Source organism: Enhydra lutris, unplaced genomic scaffold (genome assembly GCF_002288905.1).
Source record: "Enhydra lutris kenyoni isolate GAN:26980312 unplaced genomic scaffold, ASM228890v2 scaffoldscaffold88, whole genome shotgun sequence".
NCBI classification, from domain to species: domain Eukaryota; kingdom Metazoa; phylum Chordata; class Mammalia; order Carnivora; family Mustelidae; genus Enhydra; species Enhydra lutris.
In genome coordinates, this window is record NW_019154172.1 from 3,332,897 (window position 1) to 3,339,464 (window position 6,568).

Here is a 6,568-nt window from a genome sequence, read left to right on the forward strand (position 1 = left end):
CTTGGGTGCTCTTTTTCTGTTGGATGAATAAATAAAATCTTTAAAAAAAAATTAACTCTTTGGGGCAAAATGGTTATATATAGCTGATTTAGTGAAAACATGAATATTATTGAATATTACCTGCTATCTAGTAAATTAATAGATTTTCCTATCTCAAGGAATTCAATATCAAGCTATGGTTTTGTGATTTGGGTATTGACTATAATTTTGGCTACTTCAGAAAGCTTTTCTTTTTTTTTTTTTCTAAGATTTTATTTATTTGTCAGAGAGAGAGCACAAGCAGAAGGAGCAGCAGGCAGAGGGAGAAGCAGGTTCCCCACTGAGCTGGAAGCTCAGTGTGGGACTCTATCCCAGGACCCTGGGATCATGACCTGAGCTGAAGGCAGATGCTTAACCAACTGAGCCACCCAGGGACTCCACCTTTTTCTTTCCATACAGGAAATTGTATGGAAACATGTCTGAGAAATTCTTTTGGTTTTAGTTAATTAAATATCTTAGTTTGAACTCATCAAAATAGTTGAAGAAGTTTTTTTACTTTTACACTTGAAACTTCCTATGATAGAATAGAATAGCATAGAATTAACATATTTCATAAGGAAGTAATAAAGAAGAGAAGTATTTCCAATTTGGAATTTTTAAAAAAATATTTTATTTATTCTTTTTAGAGAGAGAGAGCACACAAGCAGGGGGAGAGGTCTAAGAAAAGGGAAAAACAGACTCCCCACTGAGCTGAGAGCCTGATGTGGGGCTCGATCGCAGGACCTGGAGATCATGACCTGAGCCGAAGGCAGACACTTAACCATCTGAGCCACCCATGTGCTCCTCCAATTTGGGATTTTAAGAGAATGCACATTTTCTTGGCACTTATCCTTTTAACACTAAAGGATGGAGTAGAGTAGCCAATTAAATATTATAAGGAATCTTCTGTGGTAAATGAAGTTGGGAATGTTGAGCTGATCACTTTACTTTTGTGTCATGGCTTACCTATTACATGTATCTATGATATTGTAATTATTTATTTCCACTCTACCTACCCTTCAAAGGATGAGCACCTTAAAGTTAGAGATAATGACCTAATCTTGTTCCCCCAGAACCTAGCTAATGGGGTGCACGCAATACGATAGGCACTCAATACAAAGGCACTCAATACGATACAATACATTCGATTTACAACACAGTATATTTGGTTTGCTTATCTGAAGCCTGGAAGTTAAAGATTATTTAAAGCAGGAGCACATCACATGATTAAATGACATAAACTGGTTATGCACCTAGTGTAGCTTTGTCTAAAAATTTTAAAAAATTAATATCTTAACTTTAAATTTCAAATATTAATATACTTTTGATTACAAATTACATAAATCCCAATGGAATGAACTTAAGCAAAAAAGGGGGAGGTATTGGCTCTTATTGTCAAACTACAGAAAGGGTGGGAATAGAGTGTTCTCACAGATGACCTGTTCCAAGAGCTTTGGTATCATCTGGAATCTCCTCATTTCTTTCTTGTCACATCTCACCTCTGCTTCTCTCTCTGTGTTGGCTTTAATCTTTTAAGTTGCTGTCAACATATTTCAACCATAGTCTTCAGTAGCCCTGAGCTTATACCCTCAGGACCTCATAACCTGAGAAAAATCCAGTTATAAAATCCCAGGGAGGAGCTCTGATGGGTCAAATTTGGGTTATGTGTCATCTTTGCACTGATCACTGAGGTCAAGGTGGATGAGATGTTATGTTTGAAACCATCTGGGTCAGGAGCTCATCTCTGTGACCAGGGAAGTGGAATACTGTTAGTGGCATGTCCCTCCAAAATCACAGGGTTGCAGTAGGAAAGAGAAATGTCCCCAAAGAAAACAAGTACTGTTGTAGTCAGACAAAACGATAAATATTCATTGCATGGCCAATAATCCATATCACTCATTTCCTTCTACTATTCCTTCTGCCCTCTTCCTTAGTAAAATAATCTCTCATTTTAATTTGTCAAATGGTCACCCAGAATAAATCATACATTTATAAGCTTTCTTTGCAGCTGGATGTGGTCATGCTACCAAATTATGGCCAATGATGAAAAACAGAAATGTTGTGTGCAACTTCAAGGAGATGTTCTAAAAGGAGGGAACATGTACTTCTTCATTCCCTCCACCTCCCTTTGAAGAACACTGGAAGCAATAGCTGTTCTCACTCAAAGCCACTCTTGCTTCAGAGAGTTCTCCAGATCCCTTTGCAACCCTATGAATAGACTCTCCCAGCTTTGCATCCTCTATACTGTTTTGCCCCAAGTATGAACACAAGCTCTTGACCACATCTCCTTCTCCAACCATATAATTTTTTTTTTTTTGAGAGAGAGAGAGAGAGAGAGAGAGAGAAAGAGCGTGGAATGCCCAAGGGTGAGGGCACAAGTGGTGGAGGAGGGGCAGAAGGAGAGAAGGAGAGAGGATCTTAAACTGGTATAGAGCCCAACTTGGGGCTCGATCTCAGGACGCTAGGACCATCACCTGAGCCGAAATTAAGAGTTGAACACTTAACTGACTGATACCCAGTAGCCCTGTCCAACCATATAATTTTTACAGAGGCTTCCATGTTCTTATATAACTCTATTTCTCTGACCACAGTTGTTGGTCTAGGGCTAGACCCCTGACCTAAACGTAATAATTCTCTGTCACCCATACTAGACATAATTCATTGGTCTGGCAATGGTCATTGACCCAGTATGGTCCAATCAGAGCCCTTCCTCCAGATTTTTAACTTGGACCTGGAAAGCTGGTCTCAGGTGCTCTCTGGTGGAGAGCATTGTGAGATGTGAGGCTCCGGAGTTGTTATTACTTCTTGTGTGAAAGAAGCCAGTTTGTATTGGGTGAGAATAAAGCTTAAATGTAGGAAGAAGTCATGATGAAGCCTGGAGAGAATTCTGGAAATATTTCAGTCCTCGGTTTCAGTCAGTTGCTTCTTCCTGAGGTCACTCATATGTAGAGATTTCCCACAATTACAGAAATTTGTCCTCAAATATCTATATTTATGTTTTTACAATTCTTGTCATATAATGTCATTCAGGCTAACTCCTAAAAGGTCATGAATAATTTTTCTAGCTTTTGTGAAGAGCGTGGAAAATAGCATATAGATCAATGTCTTTAACTTCTTTAGTGTTCTTCATCAAGCCATCTGTTCCTAGGCTTTATCACCTTGTACTCAAATCCCTTATCCTCTTTATTGTTCTCTTCCTATTTAAGCTAATGTCCCCTCATAAGCCTATGAGATCCCTTATTCCCCAAAGTGCAGAGGCAATAATCAGGGACAAGCTCCTGCCAGAAAGACTGTAACCTCAGGCATTATAATTTGCCCCACTCTCATCCTTAACAACAAAAGTGAAAATGACTCTATCTGAAGGGGCTCGGGTGCTTAGAAAAGTTAACCAGGGACTACATTTAACTTGTAGAATGGAATATTTATTCCATTGCTCTAAAAGTGCTTTTGTTAATATGCTACCTAATGGTGTTCCATGGAGAAATAATTGCCTTTCAAATCCCTGGCACTGAACTCTGATATGTCAAAGCTAGAAAGGAATAGAAACTAATAAAACAGTGTGTGTCAACTATACCTCAATTTTAAAAAATTAGGAAGGAATAGTATTGCTCTCAGCTAAAGAAGTTAAATTCTGTCTTCAATCACTAACACGTGTAAGAAAAAACAGAAAATGTTGATGTCAGTCAGGTTACTATACCCTTTTGTGTTTAAAGACAACACTTCCTGATTCTGTTTTCAGAACAGAGACCAGGAAAGAGGAGTTTCTCTGTCTTTTCTAGTTCCCCACTGCCAGCTATCATTTAATTGTGATAAAACTAGTGCCACAACAATGGTGAACAACAAAAACTTTTTAGATGTTAATGTTCTAAGCTGTGGCTGCAGTTCCCACAGCTATTGCTACTGATGAGAAGGTTCTGGTCTTTCAGAGAAGAGACTCCTCAGACTTTTTAGTAATAGGTTCCTTGAGGTGTCTCTTTTTCCTTCTGGGTTCCTAAAAATATATACTACTGGACATAAGATGAGTCTAGTGAGATTTCAGAGAGCTTAATAAAACTGAGGGTAAATGGAGGGTGACTTCTGACTGACCTGCCCAGAGGATGGACTCTCCCATCTGTCCTTAGTGGTTTGCAGCATCTGTTTTAGAACTCTGGGTGATAAGACGTCATTATATGGCCTGTGGTGTCTCTTTATGCCCATAAGTCTACTTTCTGCATTTCCAGTGAGCTTCGAGGTGATGGACTGTTGCTGGTCTGAGAACCATGTGACGTATGTGCTCTGCTCACGGGAGCCCATGAGGATGCAGCTCTTCTAGACAGTCCTAGTTACCAAGGGCCAGAGTTGTTCCCTCAGCTAGATCAGTCAGTTGCTTTTCAGACTCAGGCATACAATTTTATAGCATTTGTCCCAGGTGAAGACTGGACTAACCCTGACTCATTACTTCCATTCTGAGTTCCAGACTCAGGCTGGGAGGCAGAAAGAGTAATAAAAAGGGGGCGGTGGTGGAAGTAGGGGAAACAGAGAGAGAGACTAGATTTTTCTTCATTCCTGAATAAGAAACTGTTGTTGCTGCTAAATGACTGGGTTAGACGGTTTATTTGGTGGCAAGAGAAGGGTCTAGAGAAATGACTGTGTCTGTAATGTTGGTGAATTTTAAATGTCTACATTCACACCTTTCTCTCCCTTCTGCTTCTCATGAGAGAAGCTGAGGTTGCTGGCAATATGCCCATATTAATAAATCTTACATATTTTTCATAAATATTGTCGACAAATTAATAATTGAGTTCATCATCTGAAAAGTATTCATTGAGCACCAGAGCCTGAATTCCATCGGGCTGGTGCCGTCATGTGCTCTTTCACTAAACCTGACCTGGGCTCGGCCCATGTTTGCTCATCCCATAAAAGGGAGCCCTGGGACTCAGTAAACTCAGTACAATGATGTGTACTGAGTACATACAGGTATGAGGTGAAAGGGTCCAGTGCTACAGAATGAAGTAGACTGAGTTCCTGACCTCTGATATCATCTTCTATTTTTGGCTCTGAATTTGACCCTGGGACTTGATGACAAGAGTTTACTTCTCTAGATTAGTACTCAACCCCTGCCATACCTCCCCAATATAGTTTTACACTCACCCTCTGGCTTCATTCCCTGCCAGCTGCCTGTGAGTAAATACTCAGGTCCCTGCCCCAAGAACCCTGCCCAAGCCTGGCCTGCCTTCCTCCTTAACCCCCTGGGAAAAGAAAAATCAGACACTGAAAGCCTTCACAATACACTATTTAATATAGTAAAATGGAACATGTTTCCTATTAAAGTATATGACCCGAAGAGGGGAAAAGAATCTGAGTCACTTAAAAAAAAATGTTAGGTTTTTTTTTTTTTTTTCCTTTTGAGAGAAAGGAACATAAGAGTCATTTCTTTTGCTACTGAATAAAAAAATCTTTTGAACTATGTACTTGGGGTGCCTGGGTAGCTTGGTAAGCATCTGACTTTTTTTTTTTTTTAAATAAACACATAATGTATTTTTAGCCCCAGGGGCACAGTTCTGTGAATCGCCAGGTTTACATACTTCACAGCACTCACCATACCACATACCCTCCCCAATGTCCATAACCCCACCACCCTCTCCCTACACCCCTCCCCCTGGCCACCCTCAGTTTGTTTTGTGACATTAAGAGTCTCTTATGGTTTGTCTCCCTACCGATCCCATCTTGTTTCATTTTTTCTTTTCCTACCCCCCAACCCCCCACGTTGCATCTCCACTTCCTCATATCAGGGAGATCATATGATAGCTGTCTTTCTCTGATTGACTTATTTCGCTAAACATAATACCCTCTAGTTTCATCCATGTCGTCATAAATGGCAAGATTTCATTTCTTTTGATGGCTGCATAGTATTCCATTGTATATATACACGACCTCTTCTTTATCCATTCATCTGTTGATGGACATCTAGGTTCTTTTTTTTTTTTTAAAGATTTTATTTATTTATTTATTTGACAGACAGAGATCACAGTAGGCAGAGAGGCAGAGAGAGAGGAAGGAAGCAGGCTCCCTGCTGAGCAGAGAGCCCAATGTGAGGCTCAATCCCAGGACCCTGGAATCATGATCTGAGCCGAAGGCAGAGGCTTTAACCCACTGAGCCACTCAGGTGCCCCGACATCTAGGTTCTTTCCATAGTTTGGCTATTGTGGACATTGCTGGTATAAACATTCGGGTGCACGTGCCCCTTCGGATCACTATGTTTGTATCTTTAGGGTAAATACCCAGCGGTGCAATTGCTGGGTTTTGGGTAGCTCTATTTTCAACTTTTTGAGGCACCTCCATGCTGTTTTCCAGAGTGGTTGCACCAGCTTGCATTCCCACCAACAGTGTAGGAAGGTTCCCCTTTCTCCGCATCCTCGCCAGCATCTGTCATTTCCTGACTTGTTAATTTTAGCCATTCTGACTAGTGTGAGGTGGTATCTCATTGTGGTTTTGATTTGCATTTCCCTGATGCCGGGTGAAGCATCCGACTCTTGATTGCAGCTCTAGTCATGATCTCTGAGCCCTGGGA